Below are 14,113 nucleotides of genomic sequence, written 5' to 3'. Positions count from 1 at the left end.
TTTTTTTTTTTTTTTTTTTGCACAGGGCCTAATGCAAGATAGGCAAGTGTACCCCTGGCCTATACCTTCAGCTCTTTTTCTACTATGCAACTTGATACTGTACTTTTTTTTTTTTTTAATCCAAGAGGCAGGTCACCTAAAGACCAGGTATCTTCTAGGGCACAAAGGCGTATCTTGTTAGGATTTTTGCCGATTTCCTTGCCATCCCCTAGCTGATACCTAGAATGGCCTGTCTGCTCCCATGACCTTCATTAAGTGGAAAGGTCACAGCTTTCAGCTTCAGAGCCAACACTTTTTACTAAACTGGCCACCAGGGGCTGCTGTCAGAATGGTGAGGCTGAGCTCACCTCCCTGGGGGCGAGTTTACTGTTTCTACAACCAGTAAATTTTGTTAAGCTACCAATCCGGGTTTCGAAACTCAGGTCTCAGGACACAGCCACAGTGGCTGAGCACGCTTGAGGCCGGAGCGCTCGCAGCCAGCGCTTACATGGAACCTGGATGGGATTCAAGACCCAAGATTAGGACCTGGGTGTTTCTCAGTCAGTGCCAGGAAGCTGTTGTTAGTACACCAGCCCCTGTAGACGGAAAGGCTGCCTGAAACGCGCTGGGGTTTGGAGTTGGGAAAGTATGTGCTGTGTTCACGCCGGTTGAGACCTGGGCCCAGAGGGATGGCACCAGGACAGAGGAATTCTGTGGGTTTTAGGCACTCCTGCCCCAGTGTGGCCTCTTCAACTCTGCTGCAGTGTAGACAGTGCTGGGCCAGTTCGGCTTCCATGGAGTGTGGACTGCCTGATGGTGCTCCTCCCTGTTTTTTTTTTTTTTTTTTTTTTTTTCTTAATGGAGGTTGCATCTTTGATAATCCCAACACTAACAGTAGAACAAAATTATGCAGCTAATGTCTCAGCTGGCTGGAGCTATTATCCCCTTCCCTACCCTCATTTATAATTTAAAAAAAAACCAAACAAACTAAAATTTAAAAAAACGGTAAAAAGTTAGTTGGCAAGCCTCGTGTCAGCTGCATGAGGATTTTACCCCTGGTTATCGTTTTACCACTTTCACCTGATAAAGTGTCTTTGTGTTTTTTGAGAGGTACATACGTTTCTGCCTTTAGGAAAAATAAAGCTTAGGAGCTTCTCCTGAGTTGTTGACAGGGTTGGTTGGTTTTGACAGTGTGACTTTGAGGAGTTGCTGTAAGAGCAGTGCTGGTTTCCTTTTGGCTCGGGGCAGGAGAAATAAGCCTGGTGCTGTAGCTCGCTGGTGTGCAGTGCCTGTGAGTCTGATCAGCACATCCTGCCCAGGGAGGGATGTGTCCCATCTTCTGGGAACTGATGTGGATAAAGCATATTGCTGTGAAGTTCTTAGGATAGTGAAATGGTTTAAAAGTCTTAACTTTATTATTATTATTATTATTATTATTATTATCATTATTATTATTTTGGGGCCGGGTCTCGTAGGTAGTTTAGGCTCATCTTAATCACACTATCTAGCTTGTGGCAGTCTTCCTGCTTTATTTAGCCTCCTGAGTGCAGGAATTACAGGTGGACACCACCAGGTCTAGCTAAGTCTTACATTTTCTCTTTATTTATTACTTTAATTTTGATTGGTACAGGGTCTCGCTACATAGCTGGGACTCGTAGTAATCCTCCTGTCTCAGCCTCCCCAGCAATGGGATTACAAGCATGTGCCACCACACCTGGTCTTGGTGTCTAACATGATGTGCCTGAGTTCTGGGTCTGGGCAGCATGTGGTATTAAGGATTGAACTTAGGACCTTATGCTTCCCAGGTAGGTGCTTAGCCTGCCGAGCTATCTCCCCAGCCTCTAAGTCTTAAATTTTAGAATGTAGAAAATCTCACAGCCAGATACCGAGAGGATAAGTAGTGGATTTTGTTTGCTCAAAGAAGATATTCTATCCACAACACAAGAAAATTCCATCCCTGCTCATCTCATGGTATAGGATTTAAACTTTTTCTCTCAATGATACTATAATCCAAGTATTATGACATGGAACTTATGTTCTTGTTTTGTTTTGGTTACTGGAGATTAAAGCCAGGGCTTTCTCATAGAGCTGTATTCTCAGCCCTTTTAAATTTTGAGACAGGGTCTTGCTAAATCAATGAAGTTGCACAGGTTGGGCTTAAGTTTGTGATCTTTCTGTTTCAGCCTCCCAGAACACTGGGATTATGGGTGTGTACTACCACACCTGTTTTTTCATAACAATTTGTAAAACTGTTCAGGTACTTACAAATGCTGTTTATTTGTGTTAATAGAGGTCTGCCCCATGAGGCTGTAATAGAAGAGCATTGGAAGGCACAGACCACATGCTGCTGATCTTTGTGTCCCTTTCCAGGGTTCTGCTCATTTGGAGCATTCAGCAGGGTGGGTGCGAATGCTTGTGAGGGCTTTAGCTTTCCCTGCAGAGCCTTGGTGCAGACTGGCGGGCCACAGCAGGCCCAGCCTGGAGTTGTTGCTAGACCCCAAGCTCTGCCCCTTTACCCAGGGTGAGCAGGACGTGTGGACAGCCCTGCGAAACAGATTAGGGAGCCAACTGCGAGTGTGCCCAGGCACAGGGGGCAGGGTGGGTTGCCCCTTGCTATTTGGAGATGCCCTCTAGGGTAGCAGCTGTTGCCCTCAGGCTGCATGTGCTTTTGGAAGGGGGTGGATCACATCAGGTCCTGTGAGTCTCTAGCTGAGCTCCACCCTCTCCCTACTGTCTTAGCTTCCTTGAGCCCTGAGCCCCAGTGTGTGTGGTTCCCTGGCATCTCTGAGTTTTCAGGGTGTCCCGGTAATGACACATGTGGACTGTTGCTAAAATAACAGCACAGGAGAGAGCTCTTGGCCTTCTCTCTGCCAGTTCTTCAGGCTGTGTTTCTCTTCTCAGGTGGTGTGTGTATATTGTTCAGTATTAGAGATTGATCCTGAGCTACATCCCTAGCCCTTTTTATTTTTATTTTGAGACAGAGTCTTGGTAAGTCCCTAAGTTGTCCACACTGACCTCAAACTCATGATCCTCAGCCTCCCAAGTAGCTGGGAATACAGGTTTGTGACATCACACTGGCTTTAGTTAATGTGTAGATGGCTAGTGGCATTCATAGCAAACCTTTTGGAGCTGCATATTTTAATACTGGAATCCTAGACATAATATTAAAATTTCAACTGAGAATTGAACATTGAGACTAAATACTGATTTCTGATGTTCACTTTGGTAGAAAAGGATATACTCATTACGAAGTGGAGGCCCCACACCAGCAGTCCTCTCAGGGCTTCCTCACTGGCTGGGCAGAGCTGTTGCCTGGTCGTGTACTAGTGTCCAGAGAATCCAGGCTGGGCCAACATCGCAGGCACAGCACTGAGGGGAGTGGGGCTGTGGATACTTGGTACTGGAGTCGGGGCGGTGTCTCCTCTGTCTCCTGCTGCTCTAACAGGATACCTGGGGAAGTTAATGGTGGCTGCCAGAGAAGGCAAGTTCAGGCCCCATCTGGAGGCACCTTGGCTACTTCTCTTGGCTGCGGGAAGCAGGAAGGGCAGGAAGAGGGGCCGCGTGGGCTTTATGACCGCTGCCTTGCAGCCCTGCCACAGGTTCTGCAAGCAAGGACCCATGCAGGGCAGAAGTGCTCCGTTCTCTCCGCCTCTGCCTATGCTCCTCCTGGCACTGCCACCAAGAGCTTCCGGGGGATCTGCTGTGATCCCAGCAGCAGAGTTCTGCTCACCTCTGTGGCTGGCACTATGACTGGGACAGGCCACTTCCAGGCAAGCTGGGCAGGCTTTTCCCTCTAGCCCCAGGCTGTTTTCCTGAGCACCGCCAATCTGCCCACTGTCAGAAGCCCATTTGTGTTGAGGACTGCTGCTCCAGTAGTGTGCATCCCAGGCAGGCACACAGGCTTAATGAAGGCCCCCGAGACCCGGGCATGGGTCGCCTGCTGCCATGCCCCTGGTATGGAGGTGCGCACCTCTCCCCCAGCCTCCGAGACTCTTTGGTCTCGGTGCTTGCAGGATGGATCTCACTCTGGAATGAGCCTGCTTGGCCCAGAGGAGGTGTGAGGCCCATAAAACCAGCCTTGTTAGAAATGACTTACTCATTCCTCCTTTTACTGCTCCCCTCAAGCCTTTTGTGGTCTTCGCTAGTTGGCAGGTAACAAAAAAACGCAGTAAATCCGTGCCTGGCAGCAGCTGGCCTGAGCTGTCGCTTTATACAATGAAAGCAAGAGGTCCGCAGCCCCAGGTTGGGGCCCACTGTGCAGGCCGGAGGTGCAGCTGAGGGAACTCTGGTCCTAGTGCACAGGTCAGAAGGTGCCACAAACCTTGCAGTACAGTGGTACTGCAGAACCCATTGTAGGCATGGTCTGGGCACTCCCAGGGGACTGGCATGCATGGGGTTCCTCTTGTGGGGGTAGAAGTGTGAGTTGAATCCTGGCTCCCAGATAAGAAAGAGCTGCTTTGAACAGTGCGGGGACCCCCAGGCCCAGGGTCCACCGAGAGAGATGCCCAGGGCCCAGGCCCTGTCTAAGGCAGTCAGCACCCAGGATGGCCTGCTGTTGACTCTGGAGATGGCTGCACCATGTGCAGTTTTGTGAGTGAAAGGACTGAGTGAAGCAAAATCACTTGTGAGTATTTTGTGGGTGAAATTCGGTAATGAGAATTAGGTTATTTCCTCACATAGGCAAGACTAGAAAAAGAAGCAGAATTTCCCGTTTCCTGTTATAGAAATATAAGCTCTTTCTTGAATATTGTGAATGGGTAAACTTATGTGGAGTTTGTCACAATTTAGTTTTGGTTTTGTGTGCATGTGTGTATGCTTAGTTGGTTTACATAGTCTTGCTGTGTAGCCCAGGCTGGCCTTGAACTTGTGGTGATCCTCCTGCTTCAGCCTCAAGTTCTGGGGTTACAGTTGGCCACAGTTTTTGGGTTTTGGCCACACTTTAGCAGGAAACAATCCTCTAGTTTCAGCTGTAAAGCCACTTGATGTGGTAGCCCCTCTGGGGCTACCTGATCCCTTTCTGAACATGCTCCTCTACCTGTTGCTTATTTGTATCTGTTTCCTTGCCTTGTGGGTAGGGGAGGATGTCAGAGCAGTCTGCACACAGGCTGAGCAACAGTGAGCTGCCCACTGCCAAGGTGACTGTCGCCCTCAGCCTACTTTCTCGATGTTGTCAGGTCCCCAAAGTCTGTCTCTGCTGAGCCAATGGGCCACAAAAGTGCCCTCTGTGATTCTAGGTTTGGGGGGTGTGGGATGCCAGGAAGGGTGGAAACAAGGTCTGTGCTGCTGCACAGGGCAGGTCTCTTCGTTCCCTAAGTGCTGCTCACATCTCCACAGGGGCCCGCATGTGTCTGCCTGCCTGTTCTCCTCTCAGGGCTGGACACAGAGGTCAGGCCTCGCCGGGGTGTCTCGCAGGGCTGGTGTGCAGGAGTCCGCACATCCTGCAGAGCACATAAAAGCCCGCTTCATTTCGCAAGCCTAACTTTTCGCTGTGGAGTAAGGGTGGCTGCAACTGAATGGAAGAATAATGTTTTCAAGTGGTCCTGAGTTACGTGCTGAAAAAAATATCACGTGGATTAAGATCAAACCCTCTTTTAAAGAATTGTATTAGGAAATTGGCTTATTGAAACATGGCTTTCTAAGAAAGGACTGACTGAACAAGAAGTATTGAGGCTTTTTATTTCTGAAAGATAATATGAGTGACCATTTTTGTCATCCTGCCTCTTGGCATTTCTGGCATCCTGCAGATCTTTATCATCTTTCAGCAGAAGTTGGCTAGCACCTGGGCTTTCCCTGTGACATCACTCTTGAAAGGAGAGAGAGAAAACAGGGGTTCCTCAGAGCAGAAGTTGATTGAAAAATTAGGAGACACTGCTTGGCAAATTAAGGGACATCTGGTTGGGGTCTGGCTCCCCACCTGTTGTCAGCTGCCCCCATTTGGGCTCCACTTTAATGTCCTCAAGATATTCAGTTTCAGGGCAGCTGCTATTAAAAGGTAGCTTCTCAGGAAAACGTTATTCTGCAATCCGTGAGTAGTTAGTGACTTTTATTTTATTTTTAAGATTTTTTTTACAGAACCGGGGATTGAACTCAGGCCCTTGCACTTGCCAGGGAAGCGCTTATTCTACTGAGCCATCTCCCTGGCCCTGTTAGTGACTTTTAGAAGAGCCATGCATTTCATACTCCTCTCTGTCTTGTCCTTAGAGTAGGAGTCATGCAGAGTGCGGGTCACCTCCTGGCTGGTTGGAGCCAGCAGCGTGCCCCATAGCATTTGGTACATCTTTGTTGAGGGTGGGGCTGTAGCTCAGCATGTAGCTCACATGTAGAGCATGTGTTTAGCATGTGTGAGGCCCTGGGATCAATACCCTGCATCACAAAAGTAAGTAAATGAACCTTTAGAAATGCTATAAAAGTGTTTTGGCTAGATGAAGAAGAAGGAAAAAAATGGCAATTGGGTTGTTCCCATGAGAGTAGACGCTATTTGCTTCGGTTCCCTTGAAAGTAAGAATGAGACAACCATAAAAGGGGCTGCATGCTTTGTCTTTGATGATTCCTCTTCTGATTTACCCCTTCTAGTTGCCTAGCTACTTGCTGTGTTAGGACTGAAGCAGGACTAATCTCATTATCTGCGCAAGCCCATGTGTCTGCGAGATAGAAATCCTTCACTGGTTAGGGTCAGTTTTTTGGTATTTCTTAGAAAAAGGAGCTCAGAAACACAAATGGAGACTACTGTAGATATCTGAGTCTGATGTTGAATCTTGTGAAATGAGCAGATGTAGCAGATAAGGTGAGAAATGGGTGGGGTGCGTTGGAGTGTCAGTGCGGCGCATGGCCGGTCGGGGACCCTCACTGCACTGTGCCCAAGCACTCACGCGCGTTGCTAATGGTCCCATTCACAGGGTTACTTTGGGCATTTGTGGATACAGAATCTAGTTTTAGTTTCATGGTGCTATATGCTTTCCTTAAAAATCAATCTTGGTATGATTTATTTTCCAGAAAACACACCAGTTTCAGTGTGTAGCTTGATAAAATGTCTGCTTGCACAGCCACCTTTCCAGTGGGAGGCAGAACCGTTCTGGGAACCCTGTCAGTTGTCATCTGCTGTCCACCTCTGTGCCCAGCCTGACAGCCGCTCTTATGCTTTGGCGACAGAGATGGTTAGATGGATCTTTTCTGAAATTTCATGGAAACAGAATCAGCATTCTTTCTTTGCGATTGCACTATGTTGCTTATGTGAGTTTATTTCCTTTTATTGCTGACTGCTGTTTCCCATAGTTTGTTTATTCGTTCACTTGTTAGTAGACATCGGGATTACACTTTTTGTCTCTTCTAAGTAAGACTGCTGTGAATGCCCACATTTTATTAGTGAGCATACAAAACCCTTTCCTCATAGGGAAAGTTCTGTTCTCCCTCTCCAGAGAGACAGATGCGTCTCTTCCACAGATTCCTCACTTTTCTTCTACCGGTACTTCCGATGATGATTAAAGCGTGTGTAGAGATAGCTAATGCGTTTTTTAAGGTTGTGCCACTCATCAGTGAACACTATTTCCATCCACTCTCCTTTTTCGTATACGTCACTGTCATTCATTTCCCTTCCAGCCTCGAAGCCATATGGGGCCCCTGATCAGGTCTTTGGGGTGTTTTTCAAAGTCTCTAGGATCCCAGTGTTGTCGTATACTCTGAACATTGCCCTCTTCACGTTCCAGTGATCAACCACTTTGGGAGGTTGCAGGGTGAGCTTTAAAGGGGACAATCCTGGAGCACCCAGGGAGAAGTTTCTGCAAGCCATGGTCACCGAGCCCCACAGGCACATCCCAGCCTTCCAAGAGAGGGCCCCTGCCATTGCTCCGGTCTGAACGTGGCTCGGGCCTGGCCTTCAAGGAGATGACAGTGTGAGCTGTCCCTCCCTCTTTTACAGTAATTTTAGCATGCCCCACATACAAATTTTGTGTGTGCAAGTGTTCTCTGTCTCATGGGTAGATGCAGCTCTCTAGGAGGTGAATTTCTGGGTCATTTGGTGTGCTTAACTTTATAGGAAACTGCCAAATATTTTTCTGAAACCACCGTACCATTTTATACTCTCACCAGTAATGTAAGAGAGTTCTAGTGACTTTACATTTTGTCAAGTCTTTTTTTATTTTTTTATTTTTTTGGCAGAACTGGGAATTGAACTCAGGGCCTTGTGCTTGCCAGGCAAGCACTTACTCTACTGAGCCATCTCCCTGGCCCCAATGTTATTGTTTTTAAACTTTTCATTTTTTAAAAAAATACTCTATCTTGGTCTTTGTCTCTGTCTGTGCTAGATACTGGACCCAGAGTTTTGTGTGTGCTACGCAAATGATTTACCCTTGAGCTCCACCCATTACTGCTTATCTTTCCTTTTCTTTTTTCTTTTTTGCCCTTATCTCTTTCAAAGCAACAATATTACTTTTAAAAAATGAATTCCAGTGTATCTTTTTATGGTTATTCATGTTTTTTGTTTGTTTGTTTCAAGAAAGCTTTAGGTGTTAGAAGGTCAGAACATTTTTTCTGTATATTTTATTTTAGAAGTTTTATAGCTTTACACTTAGATCTATGATTCAAGTTAATTTTTGTATATAGATTAGAGGATCAAGGGTTATTTTTGCATATAAATTCCCAATTGTTTCAGTACCATGTATTCAAAAGATGATTTTTTTGCAAGTGAATTGCCTTGATATGTCAGTAAAATCTCAAATGAATATAAATGTGTGGTACTTTTTCTATACCTTATTCTGTTCCAGTAATCTGTAAATATGTATGCTAATACCCTGTATTAATTTCTCCAACTTTATCATAACCCTTGAAACCAGGCAATGGTTTTGACTATTCTAAATATATCCCACTTCGTACAGATTTCACAACCAGTTGTCAGTTTCTTAAAAATAGACCAGTTGCTGAGATTTGGATTGGGATTATATTGAACTCATAAATCAACTTAAAGAATTGATATCTTTATAGTAGTAAGTCTTTTGGTCCATGTACATGGTATATTTCTTTGGTTATTTATGGTAGTTTTTAGTGTACAAATCTGACACATAGTTTGTTTAATGTATTCCTAAGTGTTTTGGATCTGTTGATGTCAGTGACCAACTATGGTATTTAGAAAAATTTCGTGTCAGGCTAGGGAGATAGCCTGGTGGGTTAAGTGCCTGCCTGGCAAGGGTAAGGACTTGGGTTCAGTACTGGTACCACATGCCGTGTGGGTGTGCCATGTGGATCACTGAAAGCGGGCGTAGTGATGCTTGCCTGTAATCCCAGCGGTGGGGAGGCTGAGATGGGAGGATCACTATGAGTCCAAGCTGCTTGTATGATCCTGTAACAAGTAAATAAAGAACTAAAAATAATTTTAGTATCCAAATACTCATAGCTACTTTTCCTGTTAATATACCCATTGTTTGTGTAATTGACCTTATATACTGCAGCCTCACTAAATTCTTTTTTAAAATTTTTTTTATTTTTTATTTTATTGCAAAATAAATACAAATGAGTCAGTTTCAAAACTGAATAATAGGACAGTTTCGATAATCAATACACTGTACATTCTTATCTTCTTAGTGGTTATCCATAGTACAAGAAGCAGACAGGATATCCTGTCCAAACACTATTAGTACACCTCTTTCTTCTCATTAAATTAAGCGAAAGTAGCTGTAAATTTATCCTAACTATTTTGTATATATAAATACAAAATGATCTTTCCTTTGTATCCCCTTTTTTTCTGTTTACTCCTGTCAGAGGTGGGTATTCTATTGGCGTCTAAATACTATAAGTGTTTGAATTCAGCAAAACAATCCAACACTGTCTAGCAGTCTATAATATTAGTAGGTTATCCTCAGAAGTTATTGATTTGAGCCATTTACAGCTTGTCGTATTAATATGGCTTCACTTTATATACCTCGTTTTTATACTTTTCTGCTAGATGGTGAAGACCACGATAAAGCAAGACCTATATAGCAAGAAATGTAACTTTTGTGTCTGATAAGGTCAGTCAAGTACCCTCAAGATTTATCCTGTAACCCTGTTCTGCACTTTGTAGATCCTTTGTCATTGTCAGCATGAAGATGAGTCATGGCCATTGCTTGGCCAATTTGTTCTCTGTGAAAGCCTGAGAGAATGTTTTTTCTCTCTGTGTGACTCTCCTTGGGCACACTGTACATCATTGATCACATTCCTCTGTGCCTCTATAATCTCCTTGATCAGAAAATTTGGAGCGCAACTGAGTTACATGTTGTTACAGTACAGGTTCTCCTATGTCCCGAGTCTTCACTGACCTTGAAAGGCTAGGGCCAGGATGCTGGCTGACCTTGCAGCCCTTCCTTTTCTCCAATTTTGAACTGCTAACTTAGGTTGTTAACCCTCCAGAAGAGAAGCTTATTATTAACCTGCAATATATGCAGTTTGGTTTACCCTATCTGTCTAAATATCAAACATCTTTGGCATATCATGGAACAGGTATTTCCCATCAAATATTGGTATATTGAACTTTAAGTCCTTACAGAATATGTAGGAAAAATAATTTTATAAAGGTAAAAATAAGAATTTACATAATTTTACAAAGAAATTTAGAAATCTAACCATATACAGAATTGTAACAAGACAGACCTGTCACTAAATTCTAATTGTAGTTTTTTTTCCTACTGGCTTTTTTTTGTTGTTGTGGGGTAATGGAAATCAAACTCAGGACCTCACGCTTGCCGGGCAGTTGCCATGCTACTTAACTAACCCCCCTGGGCTCTCCTGATTCTTTAGGATTGTTATTTTGTAGTCGTATGTCCCAATAAGAAACAAAGGTGGGCTGGGGAGATAGCTCAGTAGAAGAAGTGCTTGCGTGGCAAGTGCAAGGTCCTGAGTTCAATTCCTGGTACCATAAAAAAGAAAAAAAAAATAGAAAAGAAAGAAAGGAGGATATCTTCACCGTTGTTGAGAATAACTAGTGTTTCCTACTGTGTGGCTGATTTGAAAAACTGTTATTTATGTGAGATGCTAATTTTACTTAATTTGTTTTTAATTAAACTGGAATCTTAGAGGTATGCATTGCATTCCTGAGGTTGTCTCAAATGTTAGAAAAATCACATTAATAAGAGGAATTTTATCAACTCCACTGAAGTCCAATCTGACAGTTTTTTTAATTTTCAGCAGAATTAGCTGTAACTGATTTGCCATTGGTAACTTTGCATTTAAAATTTTTTTATTTAAGTAATTTTATTGAGAAAAATAACAATGAGACAGTTTCAAAACAGGTTAGTAGGAGAGTTACAATAATTAATACATTGCATATTGTCTTCGTAGTAGTTATTCATAGTACAAGATGCAGACATGTTATCTTGTCTAAACACTATTAGTACAAATCTTTCTTCTCATTGAACTAAGAGAAAGTAGCTGTATATCTATCCTATTTTGTATATACAGATATATATTTTTTTCACTACAAAATGGTCCTTCATTTATATCCTCCTCTTTTGTTTAGTTTTGTCAGAGATGGGTATTTCATTGCCATTCAAATATTGTAGGTACGTGAATTCAGCAAAATAATCCAATATAGTCCAGTAGTCATGACTCATCCACATGACTGAAACTGACAAAAGATCTACAAACTACTGAATAAGGTTTCAGGGTAAATCCTGAGGGGATTTGACTGACCTTGTCAGATATGAAAGTTACATTTTTTGTTATATAGGTTTTGCTTTTTCTTGGTCTTAACCATCCAGCAGAAAAGTATAAATATGAGGTATAAAAAGTAAAGCCATATTAATATGCAACTTCTGACATTGCCAGTTCTGTAGATAACTTTGCTTTTTTTGCTGCTTCTATATTCTTGCCAAGACCATGCCTTATGATCATCTTATTTATTTTTTTCACTGTACACATTTTATTTACAGTCTTGTACACTGACCTAATATGAATGAGATTGCTTTTCTACTTGAGTCATTTCTAATCAAAGCAAAGCAACCTAAGTGAGAGAGCTGGCCAGATAGCTCAGCAGATTAAAGCTCCTGCTTAGGCATGCCTTACCAGCCTCGCCTCTAGGGTGTGCTAAGAAGGCAATTGAGACTGGACGTAGTGGCGCACACCTATAATCCCAGTGCTTGGGAGACTGAAAAACAGGAAGGATCAGTACAAGTCTAATTTGTGTAGTGAGACCCTGTACTAAATACATTTAAAAAAAAAAAATCCTAAGGAATACAAAGATACAGCATAAAGAAACAAAGCAGACATAACTACTTCTAGTTAGGAATGTAATTATATTACATTTTTTATAACCCACAATTGCATTTAGGAAATCACACAAACAGGTAACTGATCTGAATGAAATGCATAAATTTGTAGCAAAGCTTTGTAATTATAAAAAAATTACCAAAGAATGCACAAAATTAATGTTTATTCCACCCTTGTGTTATATTCCTGGATCCTTTATCAATGTAACATAAGGAAAAAAACCAAATGCATAACAAATGAAGACCTGAAATCAGAATCACTAATATTATCAAGTAGGGAAACAAATAAATTAAAACTAGCAGCCACCAGCAAAGGTTACAGCAAAGACAATGCTGTAAAAAGAAACAAAGAAAATTGCTAGAAAACTGTATGCATCATACTTTTTCCAACCATCAAAATGTGCTTCTCCATATACCAGAACATGATGTTTTTTTTTCCTGTTATAGAAATATAAGCTCTTTCTTGAATATTGTGAATGGTTAAAATATGTTTATCATGGTAATCCTTCTAAACTATTACAAAGTGAACCAGGAGCACATTTATGGCTTCTGGGGATAACGTTTACTATACTGCTTTGATTGGGATAGTGTACTCTAGCAAGCGAAAAAACACAGACATAACGGAAGTACAAGGCAAAGGCGAATGAGACTTCTCTTATATCTTAGCAGCATTTAGATGGAATACAGTTTAAAAGCAGTCCACTCTGCTTTTGAAGAGGCTTCAGTTTAGCTCCGAAATCTGGCTTGCTTGATGCAATCTCCTATGAGAATATTGGGAAGGTGGCTTCTTAAACAACAAACCTACTTTTGGTGGTGGAGCCACCCTTGGCTGTGTCAGCATGGGACTGATAACCAATCACTATCTTTGGAGGAAGCCCTAACCTTTCCTTGTGTACTCTCCCTGTATGTTGGACAGCCTGTCCGTTTTCATGTTCACTAGTCCATATTGCTGTCTTATCACCTTTAGCTCTAATATTAACAACAGCTCCACACACATCACCATAGTCAATAAATGATTCTCCAGTGAGGCACAGCAGTACTCCCAGCCAGAAGCGGTCCAGAGCACTTCGCCTCTGCTGTCTGTTCAGTGTGATTCACCATTGTCCTCCCAGTTTGTTTTTCTCATCTTCCCACATGGGTTCAATACCATCCTTAAAAAGTGAGCAGCCACAGCCAGGCATTAAATTATTGGACAACTGGATATGGTTGTGTAGAGCCCAGAAGTCTCCAACAGTATCAGACTTAGAGATCACTCGAAGGTTTGCTTGCCCAGAATTACTTTTATCATTTTTAAAAAAACAATAGTGCCTCTCTGTTCTGAATGAGGATGTTTAATATAGTGTTCTTGGTTAGCAATCTCCTGATTAGATTCTGCTTTCTCCTCCTCTGGTGAGACATTAGGAGTAGGGTTGGTTTCCAGTTCCACAATCACCGTTTTAGATCGATCTGATCTCACAACAATCTTATTTACTTATTATTTTTTTTTTTAAATCTCTGGATATACCTATCTGTTACTTGTAGAGTTTTCCTGGGTAAGGAATTTAATGTGCATTTTTACCCTGAATATTTATTAAATATGCACAATTTTGCCACATCTGGGGCTAGATGTTATAAGAATAAGACAGAAACATTCATACGTTGTGTTTATGGAGTTTATATCTACTGTCTCTTCAAAGCCTCATGCACTCATAGATGGGGATTTTTGGAGCTGGCTGGATCTAGGGCAGTGGTGGCAAATTTATGGCACATTTGTTATGTTTTTCTTTTAAGACAAAAGATATCAATGTGTTTTTTTCTCTAAACTAAAACATTTTGGCCCTAGCCTTTTAAGGTCAATTAAGACTCAGGACATATGAGAACTTGTACTGTAACGTCATGTAACTCGGTAGTGTCCCAAATTTTCT

General features: G+C 42.6%; 1 protein-coding gene and 2 pseudogenes across 1 annotated transcript in view; 1 reads left to right on the top strand and 2 right to left on the bottom strand.

The window, feature by feature from the left end:
• Positions 1 to 14,113, top strand: part of Hlcs (holocarboxylase synthetase) — a 224,836-nt gene that overhangs the window by 42,808 nt on the left and 167,915 nt on the right. The gene's annotated exons all lie outside the window — the stretch shown is intronic.
• On the bottom strand, positions 7,436 to 7,819 carry LOC101564332 (annotated as a pseudogene).
• Positions 12,998 to 14,113, bottom strand: part of LOC105742581 — a 2,884-nt pseudogene continuing 1,768 nt past the window's right edge.

Source organism: Octodon degus, unplaced genomic scaffold (assembly GCF_000260255.1).
Source record: "Octodon degus isolate 3935 unplaced genomic scaffold, OctDeg1.0 scaffold00061, whole genome shotgun sequence".
NCBI lineage: Eukaryota > Metazoa > Chordata > Mammalia > Rodentia > Octodontidae > Octodon > Octodon degus.
Note: the sequence above shows the minus strand (reverse complement) of the source record. Positions and strands in the feature narration are given on the sequence as shown.